Source organism: Chelmon rostratus, chromosome 23, assembly GCF_017976325.1.
Source record: "Chelmon rostratus isolate fCheRos1 chromosome 23, fCheRos1.pri, whole genome shotgun sequence".
Taxonomy (NCBI): domain Eukaryota; kingdom Metazoa; phylum Chordata; class Actinopteri; order Chaetodontiformes; family Chaetodontidae; genus Chelmon; species Chelmon rostratus.
This window is the reverse complement of record NC_055680.1, coordinates 7174285-7188230: the sequence shown is the minus strand read 5'-3', so window position 1 is coordinate 7188230 and position 13946 is coordinate 7174285.

The window sequence follows — 13946 nt, the reverse complement described above, 5'->3', positions numbered from 1 at the left end:
CAGACTGCTGTGAACGTTTAATTCCATCACTTGGTGTGTGGGATGAAACTTCAAAGTAAGTGACACTTACAACAGACACTGGAATTGCTTCCAAACAAGGCTAAGACATCTTCTAGCTGCTTTGTCCACTCGATGGGCATCAGTAATCACCTTTTGTTGTACATAAACGGGTGCATAGCATCTTAACGAGGGCGCCTGCTCTTGTTAAAGGTAGCCTGTGGAGTTTTCATTGGAAACAGTTTCATTTATTCCAACATTTCTCACACATTGTGTGTCCATAAACCTTACAAACAGGTCGAATCCATCGCACCCACAAACTATTTCCACTTTTTATTCATCTGTCGATTATTTTTTTTTTTTTGGATGAGATTAGTTATTTCAGATTAAATTTTTTCTTATTTAAAATGTATTTGATTAAAAAAAAACTACAGCCCAAAGTGATGTGTTCAACTGTTTTTTTCAACTAACACCCAAAGTTCTCAATTTAGAGTTGACTGATTATTTTAATTAACGATTATGTGGAGACAAATTATCCATTTGGTTTATATGTCAGAAAATGGTGGCAAATGATAAATGAAAATTTCCTGGACACCAGATTGATGTTTCTAAATTACTCATTTTATCCAACCAACAGTCCGAAAACCTAAATATATTTAGTACAATATCACAACAGACAAAGAAAATTAACACATTTCATCAACTGACAAACTGGTGGTCTGGCTTGAAAAATGGCCAATGACTAAAAACCAACATCCTTTTTAGTTTTCTTTTGTTTTGTCAATGAATTAATCGATTCATTGCTTGCTGTCTACAATTTCAAACTGAGTTTAGGAAAAAGCAGTAGCATTTACAATTGCTTGATAAATGACTTAAATGTTTTATCACTTATCAGAGTTGTTGATTACTTACTGATGATCAACTACTTAACTGATCTCTTAACAGAGATCTGGATACCGCCTGAAACATTCACCAAGACTTCTTTGTAATGGGCCTTTCCTCTTTCACTGGAACACTGCTGCATTCTGCAGCACATCACCTTGTCTTTAATCACATGACAAGGCTGTAAATGGCCACTTCCTCAAACATTCCTCTACTGCACTACTGGTGGCAACATGCTGTATCTGACAGCCAATCAAGTTTTGATGTAAATTACTCCTGTCATATCAGTGCTAAAGCTACAGTGTGAGGTTCAGATTACTGAGCTAAAGCAAAAGTAATCATTCAGTCAGCTACTCGGAGGAAAGCTGCACTGTTTTGTGTCAACATTTGGCCACTGCCAGATAAAGCTCTGATTCCTCTGTAGCTTTTGCTTCTTTCAGCTGATGCTGTGCTTCAAAATGGGTCAAGGAGCTGCTTTGATGGGGTCTCAACATCGCAAGAGGAGCAAACGTTTTCATTTCCCTGGGTCTTGAGGTCGCAGACTAAATTTCTCATTTGGATGGAAACTGAAGCTGTTTAATAACGCCTGCTTCTAATCTATAAATGAGTTCAAATCCCCTTTGTGGCTTTCTCTTAGCTCATCCCATTGTCAGCTTTGCCACTGTCCAAATGAACAGCAAACACCCACTGGGGAGAGCTGTGAAGTCTTGGCAACTCTGCGTGTCAAACACCTACCGAAGAAGCTCTGTGAAATATTGGCCGAGCTGTGCACCAGCAGCTGGCTGAGGAGCCAACTCTCTAACCCGTGCATGAGTCTCTTACATGGGCCACAGGGGTCCGCTGCTCTGTTGAGGTGCAACTTTCTCCTCTAATCCCTTTGCTGCTGTTCGATAATCCCTTCACTGCTTGCTTTGCTGCTTTCTTTGCTGTAATCCTCCTGCCTGAATAAAAAGAGAATAGGACGGGAGGACGGGCTACATAGTGTCTCAGACAGACGGGATGGATGGCTGTGTCAGTCTCTAAGCTTCCCGTCAATCAGCACAACCAGGATCTGATCCATCCATCCAGACCCAAATGCTGCACATTTGCTGCTTTTTGTAGATTCTTCATGAAAAAAACGATTAAGATATCAAACTGAATGATTCAAAAAGCTGAAAATAAGCCAAGTACTTAAAATGGATGCTAAAAATGCACAGAGGAAATGCGATAGTCAGATGTTTAGAAAGTGTAGATAACTGATTATCATGGTGTAAAAGCAGGAAACGCTACAATATCAAAAACACCCAGTGAAACAGCAGCAGATATCAAACACGCATCATTTTCAAATGAGGGATTCTGAGCAGTCGCCTGGCAGGTGTGGTCCACTGCCATCTCCATTCCTTTTCCATTACTCCCTGTTCAAAGATTGCTTGTGGGGACAATTTTCCACCTGTCTGAGAATCAGCAGCCAGGGGCTTGTGGGGCAGTAAAACCTTCCAACCTCCGTGTCCACACAGAAACGTCCCTGACAGCGCGTCTCATGTAATGCCGACATTTGGCTCTGCTCAATTTCTTGATGTGATGATCTCATAACTCACAAGGGCGCATGCCGCCGAGCATTTGGGATGCAGAGCGTGTTCCAGTTATGAAGCCATTTAAATGACAAGAAGCAAGAAACAGGAAACTCTGCCTGTACTTCCCTCCTCCTCCAGACTCAGCTTCATCATTAAACTATTAGCAGCACAGCAGCGCATCGCAGAGCCACGGGCAACCTTACGAGTGATGAGTTAACAATTCGTGCATCAATTAAGTGGACAGATCAATGCTGTGTGCTGACCATACTGACAAATTCAATTTCCAATGAATGTGTCAAAAGATGGCCGGTAGCTAGCCAGGACATGGCTCACTTCCTATCACCCCTCCAGAGTCAGAGTCAATCTCTGTCAAGCCCTTTTGATGCTACAGCTAGTGGTGCCCGGTGTGTGTGTGTGTGTGTGTGTGTTGGTGTGCAAAAGAAGACTGGGAAGGAAGTGAGAAATAATGAGTGTTTATACTGCATGTGTATTAGTGATGATGAGACATCTCATTAAGTATTAAAACTGCTTCACAGAACTGGTTTGGCCCCGAGTGTCAGAAAGGGCACAAATGCGCGCACAAATTCACGGCCGATGCACTCCGTGTTTTAACACACCGAGGCTTCAAAGTGTGTGTTGAAGTGCGCATGTGCGCGTCTACAAGTGTGACCTCTCTTTGCCACCGTGAGCTTAAAGCGTTCCAGCTAGAATCAAAGCACTGCAGCAAATATAAGAGGGACACTGAAGAACAGAAACAGAGACGCACGCGCGCACACACACACACACACACACAGTGAGACGGGGAGGATTCAATGCGACAGAGGCAGAGCGAGCTCACACAGGAGAGGGGAAGAGAGCGGCTCAGCGACTGCGACACACAGCCCAGACAGGAATTAAGGAATTAGAAGGCAAAGACAGGGGGAGGATCAAAGAAGGGGAGTGAAATCACTTGTTTTTTATTCACGTGCGTCAGAGACACGGTGCCAATCATCAGATGTCTTTTTGTGTATCTACATTCTCCAGCCTGCTGTCACAATGTCGCCCTGTTGCTGTGGTAACAGGCGTGTTCGGGGCAAAACAGCACATTGTTCCAAAAGAACAAACAGTCCACAGCTGACCCATTCTCATCTCCTTCTTACGCATAAACACGTCGATGCACCTTCTGTCTGACAGAGGGAAACAGGAACATAATCCAGGGTTGAAAGGCACTTTTGTTTTTGTGATTACTTCAGTTGTCCAAGCACAGACGTCTTTGTACGAGCTGAAACTAGTGATGCAGAGTAGCTTTGACTCACACCTGGAAATCAAGGCTAAGCATGTGAGAAGTCACACTTGTGCTGGCAGCCTGAGAGCTCAGATCAGACTTAAGGCCAGGGGTTGACAGCTGGAAACGCCGTCCCACTGTCTTCACTAAACTTTTCACAGCCAAAACATTCGAGTATGAAATGTTTTTCCATACCAGACCATAAACTTGGTGCTCACTCTGTACACAACGGTGAGTTTTGCATGCTCAACATCAGCTCCCTCTACCTCCGCAGCCTCATCCTGTGCTAGCATTTAGCTAATACACCGTCATGTCTTAAGTCTCAAAAGACAATATTAAAATGATCAAACCACACGAACAGAACTATAATTAGAAATGAGTTGTGAGTTCAGTCAGCTATAGTAATAGTGTAGTGCAGTTCAGACCTCTCCTGCCACTGCATGCTCTCCATAAATCACCAACACCTGTCACAGTTCTTAAGCTGGCAAGACGAAACAACTATTTAAATAGGAAATTATTTGGCAACCAATTTTTCAAATAATAAACAGACTAATAAGTAATGAAAAGAACTGTTAGCAACCGCCCTTGTTGTAATGCAGTTTGTTGTTTGCTAACCAAGAAAGAAAACAGAAAAATGCAGCCATTTCTGTTTCTTTTCAAAAACAGGCCATTTACAAATGTAACTAATAATTATTTCAAATTAAATAATGCAATTATAATTCCTATAATTGGACTTGTTACTCATTTCTTTCATCTTGTTTCAAACTCAGCTTGTTTAAATAGAATATATATACAAGGAGAAAATAATCATATATGAATAAGTATCATTTATTGTCCAGTATATAATTCAATTTTTCATGTGGTCATTATATATAAACAATTTATTCATACGTCATTCACTCATACACAATGTGAGGTACAAATTCATACTGACACATTTTGGAGCTGTCAGTATAAAATAATTTCAATCTATTTTTGGTGGAGTAGATGTCTTATTTTCATGGATGACTGTCCTCCCACTTACAGCATGAAATGTTCACATTCAGCTCAAATTGTGTTTCTCATCAGAACATTTTTCAGCTGTGAAAAATATCAGCAGCAAATGTCTGGTTTTCCTGTCAGTTGCTCACAATCACAGCACAAGGCCTTCTTTTCTGCATTGCCCTTTTCACGCAGACAAGCAGGAGCTTCAGTACAGCAGAATACAAGGCAGCCGAGCAGAGGTATGACATGAGTGCTGCAACTTTTTTGTTAGACTGGAAAAACTCTTCAGCTATCACCATACTATTCATCCACAGCTGGAGAGAAGAACTGTTGTGTGAGAGCTGTCAGAAGTCATCCCAGGAAATCAACAACTCAAGGAGAAGCAGGTGAGACTGAAGTGGATCCAGAAAAAAAAATGTAAATTAGAAAACTTCACCACAAAATAACTCCTAGAAGGCATAATTATCATCACAATCTGCCGATATATAACACTTCAATGACAGAACTCTCCATGAAGACAGACACATGATCAAAAGGTCACTCATTTTTTGGTTCCTTATATCTCCCTTACAAAGGGCTGGAGATGAAGGCAGTCACTGTACTTTCTCCACTTTAACTGGATATTTCATCTGAATGGCAGCCTGGCTGGCCCCGACTTGGCCCATTATGATTGCATTACATCTGCTACATTTAATGGAAGCGGGGTATTATAATTGGGTAGCTTTATCGGTAGTGTTGACTTGCAGTCATAGAAGCAGACTGTCATAAACAATGCTTCATGCTGTACCTGTGGTAGGTAAATCTGTGTCATGATGAATTTTCACATATAGCTTGATATCAATAAATGAAGACATTATTTGGGAAAAAAGTTGAAAAAAGTTTAAGCTACTTTGCGGCAGTATCAAAGGGAAACAGGCAGAATATTGTGTAAGTATGTCTTTGTGTCTTTGTTAATGTACCACAGTTCCTTTGTATTTTATAGGATTTTCATTAAATCCTACACTGAAGAAATTTGTCTGCATTTTTACCTCAAGCTAGTGCATTTACTGTCTTAATACTTGATGACGTAACCACACATTACAGTATGCACAAATCTATCAAGCTATCAAACAATAGCAATAAATGAAACATACTTACGAATTCCTCTTAGATTTATAACCCCAATTCTGACTTGACAACTTTGACATTCTGTCATACACCACCTTCTAGGAATCTAATTTAACATCTCTTGTTCAGTATAATATTGTTATTCAACCTGATGCTGTGTTTTTGAGTCATTCTGACATCATTGCATTAATTTTCTCTTCATTATCTTGAAAGCTACAGTATATTGCTGTATGACACTTCTCTTAAAACTGGAAAAGAAAACAAATGTTTCATTTTCCCTGGCACTGGCTCCTTAGCAGCTACAACATGCCTACAGTGCAGGGAGAGACACATTCACTAAAATTTGTAAATGCAGCCTATATCTCAGCCGAATACAAAGATAATCTTTCTGACTGGGAACTAACAATTTTACAGATGATGAAAATGATTTGGAGTTTTGATAATGTGTGTATATTAGCTGACCAAAATGTAACGCACCTACGAACTACGGTGGATCTGGCAAGACTAAATAAGAAACCTATCTCATAGAACCGTGCTTTAAAGAGAGCTAGGACAAAGGGAACTGCTGTTCTCCAGCATCAGCTGCTTATACAAGTTGTTCCACACACAGTACATTGATCAGACAGAGGGGCTCTGCCCTAAGATGTCAGGGAGCAGCCTGGCTTGGAGGGAGTTAGAGGGTACCATGTACCTTCAGAATAATCTGTAAAATCAGTTCTAACACTAACAACCAGTGTGGGGAGGCCAAATCTGATACCAGACACAAAATGTGCAGCTGCACATCGAACAAGTACATCACTTTGAGTAAGACAAGAGCATGCAAGTGGTAACTTTTTTTTTAATCTTTGGACAGCATGGCTGCACAACCCTTTAAACCTGAAAGTCTAAACTTCCAGAGTTGGAACAACAGAGAAAATGCCCATGGCCTCGGAGAGAAAAACCCTTTTTAGACAGTTTGGCTGTTGACTCAATGTCAAAGAATAAAATAAGACATTAACCAGGCAGTGTCAGTAGATTTAACCCACTTCTTCTCGCATAATATGAAAAAAGTTATTTCCATTCCCGGACACTCTTCCTTAAGAACATGATGATGACAACTGATTTGGAGTCTGTGGAGCATGAAACGAGTGCCCCCACTAATGAAGGGAATACACACAATGTCTGATATCATCTTTTTTGAACAGAATTTAATTTATTGAGAAAACTTTAAAATAGAAATAGGTTGTTATTTGTTTCAGGTGCAGTGATGCCAAGATTATCTGAACCAAATCCACTGAATTTGGTTGAAGAACAACAGAGGCAGTGAAAGAAAAGTTTTTCTCTGACTAACTTCAGGTGCAGACTTGGAGAACCAAGTTGAGCGATGACATGATTGAATAAGAAGTGAAAGACGTTTTTATACTGTGCAGCACCTAAAGGTGATGGTCTAAGTCGTACAACCCTGCATCTCCAAATCTTTGCAACTGACAGATTTTCCCTGCTGTTTCTTCAGTCAAACAGCTCTATCACTCTATCTTCTATTACAGAGTGCAAAACTCTTCCATCTCCCTGTGTAATCATATCTATTACCATCATATCTACCATCTCTGTACAACACATTATCCTCATTATTTTGTCTCTACTCCTTTCTCACATTCAAATTTAACAGTCATGTTTTCAGGACATTCTGACCCTTCTGCTCTTTGCTATTAGTGTCTCCAATATTGGTAATCTTAGACCTTTTTCTACTGTTGCACTTTCTGAATTCCCAGAAGTGTAAAACATTGAAAACATGTGGTCATTAGTCTTGTAGTGTATATTGTGTGAAACCAAAGAAACGCCTCCTTGACATAACATAGGTACAGCCGTCTTTCATAAAATAGCTTTGGGTATTGTCACTAAATGTGCAGAGTCAAATTGGATCATTTTATTTGCCAGCTGAATGTGAAGAAACCAAGAGATCAGGGTCAGCTTTCCTACAGTAGCTCGAGATAACTTGGGGGGCCAAATACCAACAAATGCCAATCCCTTCTGCTTCCACTTAACTAATTGTACACACACACACACACACACACACACACTGTGGGCTCACATGTTCAATTACTGGCTACAGCACATGTATGGTGTAGGCTGGTATTAAAGACCGCTGTTAAGATAACCTCATGACCCAGCAGATAAAGCTGTAGGGTGTAGTTCATGTAACTGTCTGATATTACTCCCACTCTGAGACAAAAGATCTCATTCGAGCCAAAATTCAAATGACTAGCTGACTACATTAAAACTCTATAATGCAATATTTTTGATTATTAACAATGAATAAAATGGCTCAGTGAATCCCTTGTGTCTGAACCCACTGAGAATAACTGGAGCTGTATGCAGCTTTTCAGCAGATGAAGCATTGTTATATTTCTGGCTGACACATACACCATATGGTTGAGCTCTCGCCAACCCTAAAGATAAGATCATTAGCAGCCATTTCCAGCACAAAATGTAAAACAATGTACACTACAGCTTGAAACAGCAAAGACATAAACTGTAAACCAGTGGCTTGTGGAGAAAGGCAAGCGCCAAACAGGCTATAAAGACTGTCTACAGAGTGATTTTTTTGGACTTACACCCACTGTTGTTTTTTAGTTTATTTTGGACTCTCTTTTGCCACCAATTGCAGTCAGAAATTGCTTAATACAGACAAATAATTCAGATGTTAACAAGTTACTGCAAGGGACATTTTTTCATGTCTGTAAAGTTAACAAGTCTTCCAAATTAAACAACAAAATGCATAGTTTAGAGTTTCCCTTCAGACACACAGAGAAGTGCTGCCAGATGCTGTTGTTTTTTTTTTAGGAAGACAACCTCAGAGGTAAAAGACAGCTCAACCTGTACGTTACAAAAAACAACGATAATGATTATGAAACAATTATAATGTAAAGTTCATCTGCTTCAAACTGCATATACATTTTTATTGTACATCATGACCTCTGTGTGTGTGTGTTCTTATTTTTTGTGCCACTGTCCCGCTGTATATGACCTCCTCTTGCCACACTCCTACTCGAAAACATCTCTGTGTTTACACAATGACAACACATTGAGCCATTCATTCAGCCATATCTCAGCGAGTAAAGACAACCGCTTTTTTTCCCCCGGGCTCATGCATAAGAATTAAGGGGAAATAAGGATAAAAATACCCATTTTTAACAATGATTCCATCATAGTGAGACAACTACTGACACTTGAAGCACATTTTATGCAGTGAAAACACTCAAGGTCTCAACAGTGCTGATTAAACCCTGAAGTGCTTTCTGCTCTTGAAAAGATTTGAAAGGTATATCTTCTCAATAATGTCCTGCTATGTAAAATGCAATAGTGTTTGCAGTACAATATTCAGATCTGCACTCCAATCTCTTATTCAACCATTTTATATTTTATATGCCAAATGAAATTAGAAGTTTCTGTGCTTTGTATTGATGCAACAACAGCCGATAAAAGTTTTAAGCTTTTAAAGTTGCATGTAATGTTCCATGTCAAAATTCTGAAGTAATTTGCTAAGACCAGAAGTAAGAGCATTTATATATTTTTGTTGAATATTTTGGACTAAACTAACTTGGATTAAAATGACTATGACACAAAACTAGGGCAGACAAGCTAGCTCTGACCACTGACTGCTGGACAGCTCTCACAGATGACAGGCAGTTGTGATGTAGTTTTCACAACATCACCACTGGCTGAGAGCAGGGTTTTCATTATCGGGTAATTGCAGTTTATTACTGGGAAAATCCCAGTCTCTCAGGTTATAATGTGTCATGAAAATAATTCCCAAATCAGATATGAAAATTTCCCAGTTCTGCACATTGTTTCCCCTGCTGCTTCTCTGAATCCTGTCACCACCACAGAAACACTAAGTAACTGCTAAAGCATGATAAGGTTGTCTGGTATTCACTGATGTCTAATGTGTGTTTGTATTGATAACTGATGGTGGCTGATCAGGCTAATTATCAGCTAATTGTACTCAGTTTCTAACGGCAGTATGGAGTAAATGGTTGCCCTCTGTTTGCACACGTATTTTTGTACTTTCCCTAACATGATGTGCTTGATGGTCTTATTAATGACTCCTTACGAAACTTTAAAGCTCAGGTTTCTCATTGGTTTTTTTTAGCTTCCCTTTTATAAGTAACATTTACTCACTCAGGAACAGCTAATATTTCTCTGTATATTTCCTCTTTCTGTCAGCTGCTGTGTGTCTGCAGTGTATGTAGGGCCAAGTAGAGACTAGTCTCGCCTTGACAAGTTTCTCATCAGTGTGTTAAATGTTTAACATCGAATGAAGTGATTTAAGTCATTTTTGTGACTGCTCAAATGCTAATAGTTGCATAGGAGTTGAAACTTGTTCATGTTAATCATGTTCAACCTTAGCCCATTTATAGACTTAATTGTAATAATTGATATGAGTTGTTCACATTTAAAAAAAATCAATCAGAATTATACAGAAAAGTCAAACATTCAGGTTACAGTTTTAGCAAACTCGCTGATGATTTTCAATACACTGACTGCTAATTGTTGAATGTATTCTGCTTTGTCTTCATACGTAATTAGCACTTATTGTCATTGCGCCGTTAGTTTTGGGCTTGGTGCCTTACATTTTGCCACAATAAGTTGCTTGTTGATTGCCAAAGTGGCCTTGCCCTAAAAATTACTTAATTCCAGGCCTGTTTCTGTAAATGGACACTGGTGGCTTTGTCAAGAGCAATGTAGTGGCTGTTTCTGGTTAAACAAAAATGATTTAGCACTTTCACAAAAAGGTTCATTCCTTTAGGAATCCTTTCCACAACGTTGTCAGACAATGAGCCAGTCAGTGGCAAAAACAAACATTTCAAAAGGACGCACGTTGACGGTGCGCAGAGAGGGACTACATTGCAGCCCATTTCGAGGCTAACAGCTGCAGCACTCTCGCTTAATACTGGACCAGTTTCAAAAATACAGTAGTTGTCCCCATTATTCACTTACACACAAAACATGGTAAAATAGGGTCCTTAAATTCAGATAATATGTGAGCATGCTCCGCAGTGCAGAATTAACTGGTTAATTACTAGTTAAAAGCTGTCCGAATAGCAAAAGCAAAATTAACCGAAACTGACTTCCCTAATCAGGTTGTCATGTTCTCTGAAGCCAGAAAATGAGCCTCTTCTTAAAAAATGAGGCCTGTATACAAGCTAACCATTTTACATAACTCTTTTCGTTATTCAATTTATGAGATACACATTCAGCGTGATATACAAAGCATTAAAAGAACTCCCTAGCCGTCTAACCTCCGCCCGTGGGAAGAGTGACAGGTATTGTTTATCGGAAATGATCAGCCAATCAAAACATTTATTCAAGATGTCTCTCTGGGTTCATGGACTACTCTTGAACAAGGGACTTGTCTTAATAGCTCATGAAATTCAGACATAGAGAATCCATCTTTGAAATGTACCTACTGTCAAAACAAGACAATTTCAGTGCAAGAGGCCACAAACCTTAAAGCAGACTGAGTCATAAAAACCCAGCATGTATTACCACTGAAGACATATGTCTACAAGAGTAAAGGCTGAATTCAAAAGCATTTACACAGCTACACTCGAGCCGGCTAGCTCAGTCTAATGCTTCGGGGAAATAACTGCTCTGAAACACACCAGAAAGTTTTCTCAAAAACTCAACACGGACTGAGACAATGAAGATGGCAGTGCTTTAATGCCACATCTCGGAGTTCCTCAATATTTACAGACCTTTCACATTTTAGATAAGAATTCTGTGGTAAGTCCATTCATTATTTTGCTGTTGAATCAAGCGAGCCCGTGGCAAACAGCATCAATATTGTGTAGTCATGTTCATATTTGATTGTACCTCAAGCAGTCTGGCACTTACCCAAAACAAAACATACCCTGCTGATGTCTAGCGAATTATTGAAGGGTTCTTTCTGTCTCATGAGCACTGAGTATTTTCTCTTCCTCTCTGGAATTGACTAAAGTCTGTCATCACTGCTAAAACCAGAAACCCTTCACATCAGCAGGCATAGTGTAGTTTTCATAATATTTCTTCCATTCTGGAAATATTTGTATCAGATAGGTTAACAAAAATGGATTCTCCAAAAGGAAAAAATATTTTTTTAATGAAATGATCTTGAATAATGATCTTGTTCACATATATTATCTCTACATCACTACTGAAATTTGATGTTCTTTAACCTTTGTTCATCTTTCTATCCACCCCATTTCCCTTTTCTTCCCTCTGTTAGTCTTTTTTTTTTAAATATATCTGGGGATCATGTGTGTGCTCTCCACTCCTTTTGCCGAACCACAGCGGAGAGAGTGTGAGAGCCGGCAGCTTCATGAAAGTGGAGAAATGAGCCGAGGCTGGGCGAGGGAAGCGTGAGAGGGACAAAGAGGAGGAAAGACTGCAATGTGAAGAGTGGGGAGTGAGGGATGAAGTGCGTGATTGATGAGCAGAGGCAAGGGGAGAGGTGATGAGGCCATCTTGTGTGTATGTGTGTGGGCAAGGGTGGGGGGCAGTGAGGAGAAAGATTACAAACTGGATAGAGAGACCGGAGGCGAGCCAGAGGGCTCCCCCGGTGGTGACGCTTTGTCCTGTATCTGTTACCATGTCTCACCACACACACGCACACAGAGTGATATTTTTCCTAAAATGCCTTTTCATGGCCAGCTGTTCTTTGATAACTAGCAAGGCCAGTGCTAGAACACTGCACCCACGCCTCGACCTACCAGCCCATACACAGTCTCACACACACGCACACACACACTTTTTCTCTCCACTGTCCTGAAATGCCTTCCTATAGCCAGATGTCCAATCACATATAACAACCAAGGACATTAAAAGCACAAAAAGGAAACAAAGAGAGGTGTATGTGTGTGTACATGTGCACATATGCGTGTGTGTGTTTGTGTGTGTGTTCTGTATGTATGTGTGTGTTTGAGAGAGAAAGGATTCCAAAAAATAATTTAAGGAAATGGGTTGTTACAGGATAATAAACATTATTCATGAATGCAATAAAGCCAGTACTGTGCACTTTATGCCAAAGACATAATTCTGCAATGACAATGTTTTATTTTATTTTCATTTTAACTCGTGGCTAACATGCAGTTTTTCACACCTGCCATATAATATTAACAGAGGCAGGCATAAAGCAGTGCAGCTATAAATGTCAACTTTTCAGCACAATATGTTCATTTGACTGAAACTACAAATAAGAAGGCATTGTGCTGCAGAATTTGTTGTTTTCAAATATTTGGTGCTGGGACTCTCAGAATTTTCTTGCCTGGCAGAAGTGATTCGTCCGGCAGTTTAGGCTTATCTAACAAAAATCTCAACTCAGAAACGTGCAGCCTGCCTTGGGAATATTTAAACAACAACACAGCTTCATTTTCACTGGATTTACTTGGGGACTGGGACTAATCTTCTCCTGACTTCGAAAACTTCTTCCTGCCACTGTTGAGGTTTGCCCACCAGAAATGCCACACGAGAGGGGTTATCCTGTTGGTTTCCCCCCACGCCAGGGAAGTTCAGCGTAGCACAGATAAGTGCTATCGATGTTGAATTACACCCAGCTGGAAGTCAAACATAACACAAGTCCCATGTCAACCACAGAGCGAGAAGCAGAATGGCGGGTAGGATGAGATAAACCTCCTGACATCCATCTTAGAACCATGCAACAGCCATATTTGATGTATCTCAATGAAGGCAATCCACTGATGCAGAATACATCCAGTTAGAATGAAGGCGGCCATGAAACCCCAGTCAACCACTGGGGTGGAAGTGACACTAAAGCTACTATTAAAGCCCCAGTCTGGGATTTTTTCTTGACATGGGTACTTAAATGTTTTAAGCCCATGACCCAGATTCTTTAACTGGTGACCTGGAAAGTCTCCTTCCCTACAGTGGGTCTCATTCATTAAACCATCCTGCTGCTGTTGGCCAGTTATCATTTTTCTAAGTGGTTACTAATCACTGTTAGAAAAGCAAGAGATGTAGCATACATAGATTCATTTTTTGCAGACAGGTTCTATCAGTCTGTGTCAGTATTGATTACAATTTATTTCAGGAAGGAAAATGTCTTATCTAGACAGCCTCAAATGCCATGCTTTGACTCAAGGTTGTACTATAGATTGGGTAAGTGATTATACCATAGAAAC